Below are 17850 nucleotides of genomic sequence, written 5' to 3'. Positions count from 1 at the left end.
CACGCCTTCCTTTGGGAACAGTGCCTTGCTGCGCTTGGCATACTATTATATACTCACTTTATGCCCATTTGGACAGTAAATTATGAACCAAGTCAGTCTACACCCAAAAAAGTGAAAAACCATACACATGTCGACCTTAAGCTTGTGTCAACCTTCTGTCATTGCCATATTAGGTGCAAAGTCTTACATGAGTTGAATGAGTGACTGCAGTAATCCAGCAGTTGTACTGTTCTCAAGGTATATGGCAGTAATGGATCTATAGAAGTATCTTAATGTGATTCTCTGTGATAAATCACAGTTTCATTAAAAGAATTGTCATTATACAGATGGAGCACCTTTCATTCAGTGCCGGGGATCGGCAAAATGCCCATGTTGGCGATCGCCGGCGGAGAGGCGCTCCATCTGACTGGGACACGCGAGTGTCTCACACGCACATGCGTCCCAGTGTTTCAGTGGCGGGGACAGAAACCCTGCCTCCACCTCAGGGAGTAGTGTGGAGGCGACAGATGGCAGTGGTCGGCTCCATCAGAAGCTTACAAGCGAGCATCTCGTGCCCATGCGTCCCCTTCCGGAGGCTGGCAGTTGGCGATCCAACTGCCAGACCCCCTGCTGAATTAAGCTGGCTCCATCTGTATGTTAGACATACACTGACTGGCTAAATTATTATGACCACCGGTTTACAGCTTTGTTTGGCCACCAATTGCTCTTAGTATGTTTTTAATCCTATGTATGTTTTGAATCTTAGGTATGGATTTATTTAACTGTTCACATGAATCAAAGGACCCAGACACTACTATAAAATCATGCCCCATGCCATAACATTGCCTCTTCCAGCACAAAGAGTTGTTAAAATTAGCATCCAGTAGCCATTTACCACCATAGGCTTTGCACTCAGACTTTTTTCGTGGGTCCACTCTATGGGGTGATTCAGGTTGGTTTGCACAAGCAAACGCCTTTAATGGACAAAACCAGGTGCACTGCAGGAGGGGCTGATGTAACATGTGCAGTGTGAGGCCAGTGGCTGGTGATGCACTGGCTAATATCAGAGGCAGATTTACACACACACACACACACACATAAATATTATTTTTTGCTAAGCTTTAACTATAAAAATTATTAGAATAATACAAAGATTAAGTTCTAAAAATTATCTATGTATTATTTTTATTATTTGTATAGTCATATCTCACCATCAAATCATAAATGTGTGTGCAAAACTGGCTGTGATACTAGCAAGTTCCTACCCAGTCTATCCTTGCTGCATGTCACTTAACCAAAGCTAATATTATGCCGTGCATTGGAATTTTTTATTCTTTATAAAAGATCTAAACACTGTGCTAATTTAATGGGTAAAATACCTACAACTTGTACATTCCTTGCTAGTTCTAAATTGAAAACTGTGAAATAAAGACTCAAGTTGAAATTGGACAAGTACGATAGCCAATACACACCGTGAAATATCACAAGTTAATGATTTCCGCATGTCAATTTAAAACTTAGTACCGTTTATGTATAAACCAGTTGTCTGCTGCTGCTGCTCCTGCTCACCCGATCCTGGTGCCGGGACCGAGTGAGCAGCAGCAGGAGGACGGTGTCGGGTGAGCAGCAGCAGCAGTATCACCACTGCTGCTTGAGATTGTCAGAAACAGGCCAAAACCAAATTTGGCCCCATTTGCGGCAAAAGCATGCGGATCGGAGGCTATTCAAATTTACTATAATGAATACTTGCGAGTGCTTTTCATCTCACTTCTCACCTTGTTTGGATCAGGTGGAGGATTTAAATTGTTTCTCTGTTTATTCAATAAATAAAATACAAATCAAATTTAACCTGTACAATTATGAAAATGAAAAATACTTTGATATGGTCAAACGGGGTTGTAGTAAATTGGGAAGGAATCAGTTCATGGCACAGGATTTGAAAAGTCATTTACAATAGTGTAAGAAAAATGTGTATTTAAATAGGGTCAACTTTGAAATAAGTTATAACTACATTATTTTAATAATGCCTGTGGAAACAAGAGTGGTTATTAAAAACAAGATATAACTCCTGTAAAAAATGAATGACATTATGTTCACAGTTGACATATATCTTCTTTGGAAAGTATAAGGACATGTCTGAATAAAGCTGTAATACCAGAATGAAATTATAAGCCCTCATTGCTGCTCACATCTCTTCTTAGAAATACACCATCCTGCAAGTGGAGAAGTGATGTTTTAACTGAAAATAACGTAGAGGATTTTAAAAGTAACAGGACTCACATGCAGCGGTTGCCAACAATGATTCCTTAGGAAATAAAATAGCGATAAACTGAAGCTTATTGTTGACCTCTTGAAAGGTCTTGAAAGGTAAGTAAAAGGAAAAACGATAAATCCAATTTCAGTATTCATTGGCTGCACTATTTATATGTTTATATAGTAATTGCCTATCTCCTTCCTCTTACATGGAATTTTCCAAAATTATTTTCTGCATTGATAATGGACAATAACGAACTACTTCATCAAAAAAATTTTTTTATTGAACCTCCCCCCAATTTGTGGACACTCCTGTGGTTTGCGGCAGGGCTGTAGCATGGCACTTCTGCATACGAGGTCACAGAGCCTGGCGGAAGCTGGGTGCCATTCCCCATCTAAGGGTGCTATGGACTGTTCTCCAGGTTGCAGGGTACACTTACAGACACCCCACAATCTAAATATAGTTCCTACTAAGGCCAGGGTGGTACCACCCTATTGGCCTTGCAGGCTGGATGGCAGAAGTGGCCAACTACCACCTCATGGACCTGTTTTGGGAGAGGGTCTTAAAGTACACTTGATTTATTTGAGTCTTACGCAAATGTGTATGAAACTTCCTAAAGAATGGAGAAGTGCACTAGTAGAGTCGTCCATAGCAACCAATCAGTTTCTACCTATCATTTTATAGCATGTATTTGATAAATGCTAACTAGAAGTTTATTGGTCGTTATGGGTGACCTCCACTTGTCCACTCTTTGGTTGGCAAGTACTAACAGCAAAATGCTGTCTAACCTCCAAAGTACAGTCTCTACAGATTTCTCATAAAGCAAAATGTTCCAGTTCTTGTACCCAATAGGCAATGCCATCCATCAATGGCATTGCCTTTAGAAGTCTGTGGGTTTCTTTACGCAGAATACCCCAAACTTTTAGGAGTATTAAATGTTGAGTGCAGGCACCACTGGAGATAAGTATGTTTTGAACGATAGGAGTCATGGGGTACCACTGGTTAAAGATAAAGGAGCGGTGTTCCATTTTTCTTGACTTCCTTTAATTAAATGATTTCATCTTGTCAATCTTTTGTTACTGTAAAACAACACTAACATATAATAAAGCAAACAGTGGTTGGTTTAACAAGTCTCTACCTGATAACATAAAATCCACATTTAAAGTAGTTCAGCAAGATAGAATATTAAAGTTTGAAACAAATGTAACTGTACTGATTCCATATATACCTTCATACACAAAGTACTTTTTGCAATATAGTATTTATGAGCTCATACTAAATGACAATTAAAAGGGATTGGCTGAACTAGTGGCTGTAAAATCATCCAATTTAGAACCAATTTCCTATATAAGAAAAATGGGTTAGCATTATAAACTTAGTTTATGACATTATAACGTGAGCTGTTACTGGGAAAAAAATCCTGTAATGGCAAAGTGTTAACAAATAACATAGAATTGAACAAAACATATAAAGTAGAAGCAAATGTATACCTAGACTGTGCCGATATGGCACAAGATATAGTGGAGGCTGCAACAGACAGGTTCTTAGCTCCCAGGTTGGGTGCGGACTGTGAAGGAGAGATGGTGGCAGCGGTAGGCAGTCTGCAAACGACACAGCAAAGCATGAGACACGGAGACGGATGATACGAAAACAATAATCAGGCAACTTAGCTGCTAGAATTCTGTCGCAATTAAATGCAACAGTTCTACAGTATTAACAACAAATAGACTGAGACAACAGGAGTTAGCTGCAGATGCTGTTCTACTTATTAGGTATCGGAAACATTGGTTTTGCAAATATTGGGGCATTTCTGTGTCTGATGAACAGTCAAGCTAACAGTACATCTATTTATGTGATGTAAAATATAATACAATATTATAGATATACTTCACAAAAAAAACTTTGATTGTCAATTTTTAAAGCCGCAATACTTCCTACCAGAAATGTTTTTGAATGTGCTTTATATTCCCCTAATCCTACAGTATTCTCGAGTAATCATCACATAAATAAAATGTTTTTAGTGCATATTAGGGTACTTATGTAGTATCTGGGCTGCTGGTTTTCTGATTGTATGCCTTACCTTTAGGCATACAATCAGATGCGATTAGACGCGATTTTCGGCAAAATTGCATCGAATCGCATGCGATATAGCATGCGATGCGATGCGATTTTGTATAGGATTCAATGTTAACAAGGTCCTGTTCATTTCCCCACTATCCAAGTGGGCATAGAGATGATTTTATAAAGCATGGCGAGCGCAGAGAGCCACCGAGCCCGAAGCGGGGTGAGCGAAGCGAGCCCCTCGAGGGGACGCAGATTTCTTAAAAAGTATTCTGTGTCCGCTCGCCACGCTTCGGGCTCGGTGGCTCGCTATGCTCGCCACAGGTTTATATCCAACTCCATGCCCACTTGGATAGTGGGGAAAGGAAAAGGACCCCTTTTTCCCATTGAATTCTATGTTAAAATGGACTCAGACCATTTTAACATTGAATCCTATGGAAAAATCGGGACCATCGTTTCGCATACGATTTGGTTGCATGCAATGCGATGCTACCGATCCGACCCGATTTCTAAATCGGACGCCCAGTTACTACATAAGTACCCATATTAGAGTAGATTTTTATTGTTTGTAATGAGTTTACACCACTTATTTCCTTGGTCTTAGTATTTATTAATAATGATTTTCCTTTGTAATAAACTGTATTTTACATCTCCCTGTTTGGATCGAAGTATTCCAATGTTCTCACAAGCCGAAAAAAATGGTGTATTATAAAATGTATTCCTGTATTGTGCTGTTGTTGTTTTTTTTTACTTTGTTTTATATTTTGTGGTTTCATTTTTGTTTAATAATGTTCCACAAACTTATATATTTACTAAACTAGTTTCACTATAAAAAAAAATGGATTTAATGCCAAATCGTTTCTTTGTCTTTAAAATAGTAATCTGTATTTTACCAAGTAGAACTGCATCTTTAATTAGCAAAAATAATTAGGCACACATATTATAATTAAGCACACAACACTTATATTAACGTAAATGACATGAAAAGCACACTGGACTAAATGTTTTTCTAGAATCTTAAACAAAGTCCATTAATTGCTTCCTTTTTACTGCATACGGGATTTGATATTGTTTTTTTTGTAATATCATTTACAAATAAATGGGAAGGTTTAAATTTTATCGCACCAACTTTATGTCAGGGTCATTTTAGGCACGAAAAAGCAACCAAAGTTGAAAGCGAACCTTTACGCAATGTTTTCAAATTCAGGAACCTCACTGAAATACTATATATATTTTACATTTTGTGAGTAGGGCTGTGTTACCTCTTTGTCTGTCAATACTTCGTCTTGTTTTATTACTGTATTCATTCACAATAAACAAAAGTGCGGTGGAGTATGCCGGCAGAATATGAATGTATGATAAGAAATAAAAAACAATAATGACTGCACACAGTGAAATTAGCTGTTTTGTTGAAACATAGTTATAAGACTGCAGCCCTTTATAACTATAACTGGCCCAAGCATCCAGCAAGAACACTTTTCGGTTTGATACCCATATGAACCTGATTTCCCAATTTATACACAGTACAAGTACATGGCTATAGTGGAAGGATTTGTTTTGTAAGCTTGCATATTATGCTAGTCAATTTGAAAATGGCTCACAAGCTTGCAATGCAAACCAAATAAATAAAACTTTTTATTCACCCAGTCCAAAAAAACATACAGAATATGTGCATAATTGCATTACCTCTCATTGGTTGGTGTAAAAGCAGCAGAAGGGACATAGGGAGGAGCGGCAGCTGGAAGCGGAGAGGCTGGGAGTGCTGTGTATTGCTCAGCAGTAGCGGTTGGATTTATTGAAGCAGCTGGTATATTCACAAAGTCTACGCTGGTTGGTGCTGGAGTATGCTCTACGGGGCTACTGAGTAAAGTTAAATCGTGTTAGAAAACAAGAATTACGATGGACTCCTCAGTTGCCATTTTTTTTCTTTAGTGGATGTAAATCGGACATAAAATCTGATTCAGAGGTTGATACTTTTGCACAGCTACTGCATCTTTGTACGCAGCAGCAATGCTATGGTATGTCAAATCGAAGGAGGTGCCTTCAGTAAAAATATGCTGACTGCTGGCTTTCCTGATCTGCTGCTGCGTTCAAAGGCACAGCATCTGATCACCTACGTGAGCATTGGGCATCTGAGTATCCCTTAGGTTAACAAGATGCCTGGTGAAATGGTGTTGATGGAGCCAGTGGAACCCAGCCACTTGCTTTGGCTTGCTCAAACACTGAACTGACATGCCCCAATTTTTGGTAAACTTCCCATCACTGCCCTTAAACGCTAGCAGCATGTCAATGACACTAAGGTGGTTGGGTATTGCGAGCAGTACTGCAAGCAGCATCATACCCCCACACCTGCACATATCTGTAAGCATTGGCCAAATGCAAAAAAAATACCATAGCGTTACCCCTGAGTCAGCCCCATAGGACTCCCAATCCATTGCATAACTAAAACATCCCTTCTGTATCAGTTTTCCTTCATTGATACATATTCTACATCTTCTACTACTTCTGAAGGGCTGACATGGACATCGAGGACAAGATGGAGTCCAGCAATATAGTCCACTGTCCATCTGTAATAAGACCCAGGCACCTGTGGCAAGTGAAGGTGCAACAGAATCTTTTTTGGCATTTCAGTTCCACAGTGGAAATTAAAAGACAAAGTGTCTACCCCACAAATAACACTTATATGTCATAGTAACAATTTTCTTTGGGTTGACAGTGACTGCAAGATATGCCCCAGGCTGCTGATAGGTGATTGGATGGAAAGTGATTATTGCAGGACAAATAGGACATTAGACTTGCTGGGCAATATACATTAGCACAGTTTAAGGATAAAAAAGCAGACAAATAAAGGGAATATATTTCAAAGCAACCTAAAAGACAACAGATTGAATATTGTCATACGAATGTCACCAGTACTACTGTACTAAACTGTTGGCTCCTTTGGAAGCTGAGCAGTCAACAGGTATCCATTCATTTCTGTGCTGGTGTAAGACGCCATGAAAGTATGCCTCGGGAAGCCGTACAGTAGCATTGGTTACATTTGTAATAAGGATTTATTGCAAAGCCATTCCAAGTATCCCTGCAACACGTGCCAATGTCTTCATTCTTACATGTATTACAATAAGTTAATAGTATATTGAAAATAGTAATTGATCATTTTCATGGTACTGTACTTGCATTATATATATATAAATCAATTGACTGTTACAATGGATGGAAAGATAAATGCATCATACTATTGTACATTTAACACATAGGTATGAAGAACTGTCTACTTTCTCTGCATACAGTATGGGTATTAGCTGGTAGAGTTCAAAGACAAAATGCTGGAGATATGTTGAGTTTGGGACATCCTGTAGTGTTGGCTATGAAGAAGGTGAATAGAAGGTACTAAAAGTTATTTTTAAGGAACAAATAATGACCCAGAAAGGATAAATAAGAGAAATCTCCAGACATTTGTGTTGAGTTTCATTCCACTCTTTGATGCTGAAATGCCAGCTTAAGCTACTGTAGGTAAATGTGTCATTGTTCTCTAAAATATGTACTATAGAGAACTCTTTTGTCTACTTTACACTAAATAAAATATTGCATAAAACAATGAAATGTTTAAAAATTTTGAATAATCATTGACCCATAACATGTAGTGGAGCGGAATGGGTTTCAAACCTTTCTTTTAAACGCATTTCCTCTACTTAGTCTGTTTTTACTAACAACCAAATCTACTTTCTTTAACACCGTATTACCCTCATAACATGCCACATGTAGCAGGAACACTGAGATTAGTTTTCAACTACTAGAAGTGGAAAGTTTATTTCATATAAACAGCATTGCCCTCTCTAGACAGAATTCCTTTTTCCTTCATGAGATGGATCGTTTTCTTTAAGGGGACACGAGTTTGCCAGAAGTTCCTTTCATGGAGGTTCAAGGCACCCAAACACACCAAGGATAAATTTGCTGCTCATTTTAAATTACCAGTTTTAATTTATTTCATCCTTATTTAAAAAAAAAAAACCTTGAAAAGACTGTAAAACACATAAAAAATTTAAATTCTGTATTTATGTGTTGTACTATTTGTAATTTTTTATAGGTTTTATAGTAAAGGCTGTTGAAAACAGTTTAAAACTATTTAACTATTGTGACATGCTATGAGGGGTAATATAGTGCTAAAAATTACATTTGGGTGTTAGTAAATAGTAACTAAACAGAGGAAGTGTGTTTAAATGAAAGGTTTGAATTCCATTCTACTCCAATAAATACTACTGGTCAATGATCATTAGCAACAAAAAAGTTTTTAAACATTTTATTGATTAAATATTGAGAGTTGTACACAAAAAAGCTCTCAAGCACCCTCTAAGCATATTGAGAAATATAAATAAATTTACATATACATATATATGTGTGTGTGTGTGTTTGTGTTCTGCTAGCTAAGTGATATTTATAGAGAAGACAGTAACAGAATATATATGAGTTCAGAGACTATATGAGAGACATACTGTATCTGCTGATGTGGAGATGCTAAAAATGGGAAGAGTGACTAAATGATACCCTAGATGGTAATAAAAAAGATGATATACCTGACATTTGATACTTTAATGTATTATTGGAGATAACCATATGACATGGAGTGCTGCAGGTGCTAAGAGACGTTCTTTATAGCTGGCATTGGAAAGGATATTTGGATGGTATGTGAATAATATGTTTATACTAAAAGGTATAACTGTCATTTTAAATATGAAATAAATAAAAAGTCATAGTTGAATTCCAAAAGATATATTTGGGGAAAGATTCAAATAATAAGCTCACAGTATTAAGTGAAACTTATGATTTGGTGTAATGTCTAGTAAGGGCAAAAGTCAAATATTTGAAGTGGGGGCATACAAATTAAATTTTATTGTAAGTGAGATGCTATGTGATAAAAAGAAAGATACGAGGGTGGATCAATATGTACCTGTGCTTGGAGACAGGAGGTGTTGCTGAGGAAAGTTGATATTACTATCGTGTACTACCATCTTTCAAACAGCACCAAACCAAATTTCAGATTGATTCATAGGTTAGTTTTTTCTACCATGATAATACACAAGCTCCCTCATCCGGAATTGTTGCAGCCAAATTGCATGAATTGCACTGTGAATTGTTTCCACATCCACTGTACTCGGCCAGTTTGGCTCCCTGCGACTTCGTTCTGTTCCCTAACCTGAAAACGTGGCTCATGGGAAAAAAAATTAAACTCAAATGAGGTGGTCATCGTCGAGAAAGAAGCCTAAGTGAGTTTGACAAATCATATTTTTTAGAGGGTTAAAAAAAGGACAGGGACGTTGGAAAGAGTGTATTGTCGTGAAAGGAGATTATGTTGAAAAATAAATAAAAAATATGTGAAAATTTTTCGTCTTTATTCTTAACACAGGTACTTATTGATCCACCCTAATGTTGGAAAGTACATAACACAGGCTAGAGATCTCATAGAATAATAGCTGCACTGGGTTTTCTAGACCCTGATACATGAAATTGACTTGTTCTGTTTGCTTAAGGTTTTATGTAACAATACAATTTAGTAAACTCATTCTAAATATTACAAATTTTCTTGTCTAATTTTTTCCTACCTTGCTGATTGTACTATCACAACCGACAAACCGACAAACTCATCACAGTTATATAGCAATAACTACACTGATGCACAAATTACTTCTGCTACAGATTAGTGAACATTGAAATGTATACAATATTGCTTTTTTTTAGACTGATACATTAAGAAAGGCAAATGGATCCAATTGGATTCCTCTCATTGGGAAATTGCAAAATAATCTCATAGGTTTCTGTATGCCCACTGAATCCATACCCTGGAATTTATCACATTCAGGAGCTTGGTGGATGAGCAGCCATACCTCCAAAAACTGCATTTCCAGAGGGTTTGCAACAGTTTTGTAGTTTTATGCACTATTCATCAATAAGGGTCTCATAGGATCTCCAGATATTCAGCAGTCTATGAAATGTTCAGAGATTGTCTGAGAGAACAAAACCATCTTCAGTTTTTTTTCCTATTGGAAGGTGTTTTGATCCTTTCACTGCCTCCTCACTGTGTGACCAGTGGCTCTGCACATATGTGTTCTTAGATCGCTCAAGTGCAGAAGTTGGCAAAGTAAATAATGCAACTACAGAAATCCCAGTTTTACTGATAGTGGGGGCTTTTCGGAAAATGGTAAAAATTAAGGTAGGAGGAGATACACAGGTTATAGAAAGAAAGGTAGAGGGAGATAAAGGTACTATTAAAAGAATGCATAGAGGAATTGTATGTGCTATAAAAAGAAGGGTAGACGGTAATAATCATACTATAGAAAGAAAGTTACAGCGAGAAAAGGTGCTTTAAAAAAGAAAGTCAGAAGAAAATACACTTGCAATAGAAAGAAAGGTAGAAGGAGTTAAAGGTGCTTTAGAAAGAAAGTTAGGAAGATACACTTGCTATATAAAGAAAGGAAAGAAGAGATAGATGTGCAATATAAAGAAATGAAGGAGAAGATACATAAGCTAAAGTATAGAAAGAATGGTAGGAGGAAATAAACCTATGGTAGAGTAATATACACTTGCTATAGAAAATAAGGTATGAGGAGATACTCATGTTATAGAAAGAAAGGTAGAGGGAGATAAATGTGCTCTAAAAGAAAGGTTACAGGAATATACGTGCTATAGAACATTGGTTCCCAACCCTGGTCGTCAAGGACCCCCAACAGTGCACATTTTCCAGGTCTCCACACAGAATCACAAGTGAAATAATTAGCTCCACCTGTGGATCTTTTAAAATGTGCCTGAATAATCTGTGCACCTGCTGGGTGACCTGGAAAACGTGTACTGTTGGGGGTACTTGAGGACCAGGGTTGGGAACCACTGCTATAGAAAGAAAGGTAGGAAAATGATACGTGTGCTATAGAAGAATGGTAGATGGATATTCACATATTATAGAAAGGTAGAAGGCAATACATGTGCTTAAAAAAGAAGTGTAGGAGGAGAAACATGTGTTATAGATAGAGAAGTAGAAGATACATGTGCTATAAAAATAAAGGTACTGTATGAATAGATACCGTGGGCCAAATGTAATAGGGTGAGAGTTTCAGAAAGTGAGAGATTTTGGGAGAGTTTTCCTATGTTTTTTAAATTAGCAATCAATTACACTGCAAAACCAGGTTGATTTTGCCAGGTATTTGATTGCTGCTTTAAAAAACATGGGAAAACTCTCCCAAAATCTCTCACTTTCTGAAACTCTCACCCAATTACATTTGGCCCAGTATATGAGTTAAAAAAAGAAAGGTAGAGGGAGAAAAAGGTGCTATAAAAAGAAAGGTTGGTGGAAATGTGTGTGCTATAGAAGGAAAGGTAGAGGAAGATACAGATGTTATATAAAGAAAGGTAGAGGAAGATACACATATTATATAAAGATAGGTAGAAGAAGATACACACGTTATATAAAGAAACCTTTCTTCATATAACATGTGTATCTTCTTCTACCTTTCTACCTTTCTGTAGAGGAAGATACACATGTTATATAAAGAAAGGTAAAGGAAGACACACATGTTATATAAAGAAAAGTAGAGGAAGATGCACATGTTATAGAAAGAAAGGTAGAGGAAGATACACACGTTATATAAAGAAAGGTAGTGGAAGATAAAGGTGTTATAAAAAAAGTATAAGTAAAAGCTAAAGAAAGAAATATAGAGGCATATAGATAGAAGAAGATAAAGATACTATAAAATGAGAGGTAGAAGGAGAAAGACGTGTTATAGAATGATAGGCAAGGGGATATACACGTGTTATAGAAAGAAAGGTAGGGGAGATAAAAGTGCTGTATAAGAAAGGTAATAAGAGATACACATGCTATAGAAAGGTAGGAGGAGATGCACATGCTATAGACAGAAATGTAGAGTAAGAAAAAGGTGCTTGAAAAAAAGATAAGATTAGAGGAAATATACATGTTACAGAATAAAAGGTAGGAAAAGATACATGTGCTACAGAGGATATGTAGATGAATATCCACATATTATAGAAAGGTAGTGCTATAAAAAAAAGTGTAGGTTGAGATACACATGTTATAGAAAAAAAGGTTGGAGGAGAAACATGTGCTATAGAAAGAAGGGTAGAGTGAGATAAAGCTTCTATAAAAAAAGGTAGGAAGAGATAAACCCCTATACAAATGTAGGAGGTGATACATAAGCTACAGAAATATAGGTTGGGGAGATAAAAGTGCTATAAAAAGAAAGGTAATAGGAAATACACCTGCTATAGAAAAAAAGATGGAAATGATACATGGCCAAAAGAAAGAAAGGTAGAAGGAGATCCACGTGTTATAGAAAGAAAGTTAGGAGAGATAGATGTGCAATAAAAAGAAAAGTAGGAGGAGATACATAAGCTATAGAAAGAAAGGTAGAGGAAGATAAAGGTACCATAAAATGAAAGGTAGGAATAGATACATGTGCTATAGAAAGAATCAGTGGCATAACAAAAGAGGGTGCAGGGGATGCAGCTGCTATCGGGCCCGGTATCTTGGACGAGATGTCAGGGCTGATGAGAGGAAAAGTCCCCCGGTACTAGTGAATGGAGGAAACCCCTGTCACTGCTGAGCAGAGGAGACCCTGGGCAATTGTGAGTGGAGACAATAAAATTAATTTAATCATCATTAATGCATCATCCAATAATACATATGACTAAATACATTCCTTAACTTTCAGTGAGACAAGCTATATGTATTGTCACAGCTGTAATCCCTTCCCTTTCCTCTCTTGTTCTCTCCCTCTGACTCTCCTTCTTTCAACCCTTTGCACTCACTCTCCCTCACTCTCCTCTTTGTCTCTCCTGGACGGGATGTACTAAAGGCAAAATGCGGTTACCGCATTTCCCAATGCACTAAACCCCATATGTCTGGGTTTTGGCTTGGACACCAATTTCTGCCAGCAAGCCCCATGGCCACTGCCATCACTCTGCGCATGCGCAGAGGGACTCCCAGGTTACAGACTTTGAATTGCAGTGACAGGGATGCATCACAAAGGACAGCTTTTATCGGAAAGCTGTCCTTTGCATTAATAATCGCATATGTTTTTGCATTTGTGCATCCTGCCCCCTGACATTCTCTCTAACTCCTCCATGCTCCATTCCTTTTTCTATCTTGCTCCTTCCCTCTTCTCTTTCTGACACCCTGTCTCCCTACTCCTGTATATCCCTTACACCTTTTCTCTATCCCTGTCTCTTCCCGTATCTCTCCAGAACACACTCTCTCTCGTTCTCTCCCTCTCTATTTCTTCATTTCTATCCCTGACACTTACTCTGCCTTGCTCCCCTTCTTTCTTTAGTTGGAGTATCTTTTGCTTCTCTCTCTCTTTCCCTCTTAATCCATTAAGCCTTTTTTTTCACTCTCTTTTCCCTACACCTTCTTTGTCAATCACTCCCCACACTCTCTCCTGCTCCCCGAGGGGTAATGTTGTGAAAATATTTGGGGGGGAGGGGGCCCTTTCAAGATTTTGTTATGGGGCCTACAAAGTTCTAGTTATGCCCTGGAAAGAATGGTAGAGTGAGATAGACTTTCTATAGAAAGAAAGGTATGAGAAGATACACATGCTATAGAGAGAAAGATATGACGAGATACAGGTGTTATAGAAAGAATGGTAGAGGGATATATACGGATGGTGTAATGCTTAGCATTACTGCCTCATAGCACTGAGATTATGGGTTTAATTCCCACCATGGCCCTAACTGTGCAGAATTTGTATATTCTCTCAATACTTGTGTGGCTTTCCTACGGGTACTCCGGTTTCCCCCCACAATCCAAAAATATACTGGTAGGTTAATTGGCGCCCAACAAAAAATTAACCCTAGAATGTCTGTGTATGTACATGTGGTAGGGAATATAGATTGGCAGGGACTGATGTGAATGTTCAAATATTCTCTGTAAAATGCTGCGGAATATGTGTGCGCTATATAAGAAACTGTTAAGAAATAAATAAAATATGCTTGCTATAGAAAGAAAGGTAATAGGAGATACACATGCTATAGAAAGATATGACGAGATACACATTATAGAAAGAAAGGAAGAGGGATATAAAGATGCTATAAACGAAGGGTAGAAGGAGATATATGTGCTAGAGATAAAAAGGTACAGTGACACTAAGGTACTTTAAAAAGAAAGGCAGGACGAAATATACCTGCTATAGAAGGAAAGATAGGAATAGATACATGCGCAAAAGAAAGAAAGGTAGGAGGTTATACACCTAATATATAAAGAAGGGGAGAGCAAGATACACCAGCTAAAGAAATAAAGGTAGATGTAGATAAAGTTGCTATAAAAATAAACGTTAGAAGAGATACTGTACAAGTGCTATAGTAAGAAAGGTAGTAGAAGATAAAGATGCTATAAAAAGAAAGGTCGAGTGAGATACACATGTTATAGAAAGAAAGGTGGCTGTAGATAAGGTGCTATTTAAAGAAAGTTATAAAGAAATACATCTGCTATAGAAAAAACGTTGGAGATACATAAGCTACAGAAATATAGGTTGGGGAGATAAAAGTGCTATAAAAAGAAAGGTAATAGGAGATACACATGCTATAGAAAGAAAGATAAAGGCCCTTATTCTGATCGGTGCGGATATTCCCGCATTCTTACGGAGCGGTCCGCACGCCACGGTGTTTTGCCGCATGCGGCCATCGTCCGTAGAAACGCCCACGTGTCCTCCGCATTCGGACGGACTCACTCTTTAAGAACAGGGCGTGTTTACGGACGACATACAAACCATGCGTGTGCGGGAGAAACACTCAGATTCTGCACGGTATTACAGAGTATTACAGAGTATGCTCGGAAATACCGCATCCGACCGGGAGCCAAGCGGTGCTACCGCACGTAAGCGGAGTATTTACGCCAAACAACCCACTATTATATATCTTCTGTATTGCTAGTATTAATATTCAGTCATGTCCATTTTTAGCAGTTTTAAAGTGTGTGACAAGTACAGCATATGTGGGGGATTAGTACGGTTTCCTTGAAGCAGCAATGGTTTCAATTAAAGCACTGACAAGCGTCCTATTAGTGAGTAATGAGTAAAGGAGTCGATTCTATTGGGTTCAGGTGTTAATGCTTGTAGTCATTAGGCGTACGTTCGCCTACCGCATGAACGAGTGGTGTCCGCAAAGCAATAGTACACTTGTGGACACCGCACATTTCTTCCCTTTTTGATCGCGTGCATTCGGAGTGGTATCCGAATGTACGCCCCCCAACATAAGTGTACTCCCCCGTGTCCGCCCATGTTTCCGCCCCGTTTTGCCCACTTTGAAACTACGCCCATGTGTCATTCCGCATGACGCCCATAATACGCCCATATTTCCCGACTGATTGCGGGGAACAGTTTTGGACGGGATTTGGCCGAACAGGTACGGAGTCAAGGCGTGGCACATGCGCGTTGCGTTCTCCACGCATGCGCAGACGCCGTAAAGACGCGATCCGAAAGTATGCGGTAAAGTCCGCGTCAATCAGAATAAGGGCCAAAGTGAGATACATATGCTATAGAAAGAAAGGTAGGGTGAGATAAACATGCTATAGAAGGAAAGGTAGGTGCTGATACAAAAGCTATAGAAAGAAAGGCAGTAGTATATACACATTTTGTAGAAAGAAAGGTAGAAGATAAATGTTCTATATAAAGAAAGGTAGTAGGTAATGCACTTGCTACTTAAAGAAAGGTAGGGGGAGATACATAAACTATAGAAAAAAATGTAGCTGAAAATACATGTATTATAGAAGAAAGTATTTCATATGTAGTGTATAGGACAAGGAAGACAATACTTATATCTCTGCGTAGCTGCCTTTGTGTCCCTTGAGATGTGGGGGGGGGAAATTGGACTCTCCGGATAGTGCACTACCGAATTGATGGTTGATGGTATGCCGTCCTGGATGGTATTAGGAGACGCTGGAGGATGTTCTGGTTCCCAAAAATTTGGGGTCCTCACTAGATTGCGCTGATCCCAGTAGTAGAAATTGGCTGTGGTAGATTTTCTCGCTGGAGGAAGATCTGTATACCTTCAGAATGAAGGGTCCTCACGATGATGCGATATTGGATATCCACAGGGTACAGACTGATGACTCCCAAATTGGAGATAACAAAAGCAATGGGATCCGGAGGGTGGCAATGAAAGTATACAATCAATAGAAACATTTAACCAATTGATCCCTAGAACGTATATAATTAAAGTATATAAAGTGCAAAAACCTTTAATTATATACGTTCTAGGGATCAATTGGTTAAATGTTTCTATTGATTGTATACTTCCTGTCTAAGGGTATTTAAAGCCAGCCCACTGACCAAGTGCCATACCTTTGATAAAGCCGTGAGGTCACGGTGAAACATGTTAGGCAGCACTTGCTTTTACTGAATAAGGACTGGAAAGAACCTTTACTCTGCCTTCTGCCCTCCACCCCCTCCCCTTGCCATCCACTCTCCTGGAAACTTCCCTTTCATTGCCACCCTCCGGATCCCATTGCTTTTGTTATCTCCAATTTGGGAGTCATCAGTCTGTACCCTGTGGATATCCAATATCGCATCATCGTGAGGACCCTTCATTCTGAAGGTATACAGATCTTCCTCCAGCGAGAAAATCTACCACAGACAATTTCTACTACTGGGATCAGCGCAATCTAGTGAGGACCCCAAATTTTTGGGAACCAGAACATCCTCCAGCATCTCCTAATACCATCCAGGACGGCATACCATCAACCATCAATTCGGTAGTGCACTATCCGGAGAGTCCAATTTCCCCCCCCCCCACATCTCAAGGGACACAAAGGCAGCTACGCAGAGATATAAGTATTATCTTCCTTGTCCTATACACTACATATGAAATACTTTTTACTAATTGTTGTATTTTGTCACTTATATATTAGTATTGTCTTGTTATAAATTGCTTGTTTTTTTAAATATTTTATATAAATAAAACAGTGATATCCAATTGATCCACTTAGCGCTCCACCCCCCTTTTTTCTATTCTTGTATCCTTAAGAGGGCTTTACACCCCTCAAGTAGGAGCAGCTTAGTGATACACCCCACAGGGCGCCTATTTCTACTCTGAGTTTCCAATCTCGAGTATACCACCTATTCTACTATTATAGAAGAAAGGTATAGGAATATAAAGTCGCTATAAAAAGCTATAAAAAGAAATATAGGAGCCGTTACACGTGGTATAGAAAGAAAGATAGAAAAGGACACATGGGATATATAAAAAAGTATGTAAACAAACATAGAAAGATAGAGAAAGGAGATGCATGTAATATAAAAAGGGGGAGGGTACATGCAATACAGAATGGTCAATGAAGTGACCTGAAATAGGTGATAAACTATTGTATATAGAAAGAAAGGAAGGGGAAATACATAAAGTAGATTAATATACAGTAGAAGAAAATGGCAAGGCAGATATACACAAACTAGAAAAAGAAATAACAAAGGAGGCACACACAATCTAGAAGAAAGCAGTGTAACAGGTACACATAATATGGAAAGATAGAAAGAGCAGAGGAGGACACTAGATAAAGGAAGAAA

General features: G+C 38.4%; 1 protein-coding gene across 1 annotated transcript in view; it reads right to left on the bottom strand.

Moving 5' to 3' along the window:
- LOC146007756 (LIM domain-binding protein 3-like) overlaps positions 1-6168 on the bottom strand; it is a 48806-nt gene extending 42638 nt beyond the window's left edge. Inside the window, exons 1-2 of the mRNA XM_083146352.1 lie at positions 5981-6168; positions 3724-3834 (exon numbers count right to left, since the gene is read on the bottom strand). The gene's annotated coding sequence lies outside the window, so the exon portion shown is untranslated. The remainder of the gene's footprint in view (positions 1-3723; positions 3835-5980) is intronic.
- Positions 6169-17850: the final 11682 nt, after the last annotated feature.

Source organism: Crinia signifera, chromosome 6, assembly GCF_055691185.1.
Source record: "Crinia signifera chromosome 6, ASM5569118v1, whole genome shotgun sequence".
Lineage (NCBI taxonomy): Eukaryota > Metazoa > Chordata > Amphibia > Anura > Myobatrachidae > Crinia > Crinia signifera.
This window is presented reverse-complemented; position numbering and strand designations above follow the sequence as displayed.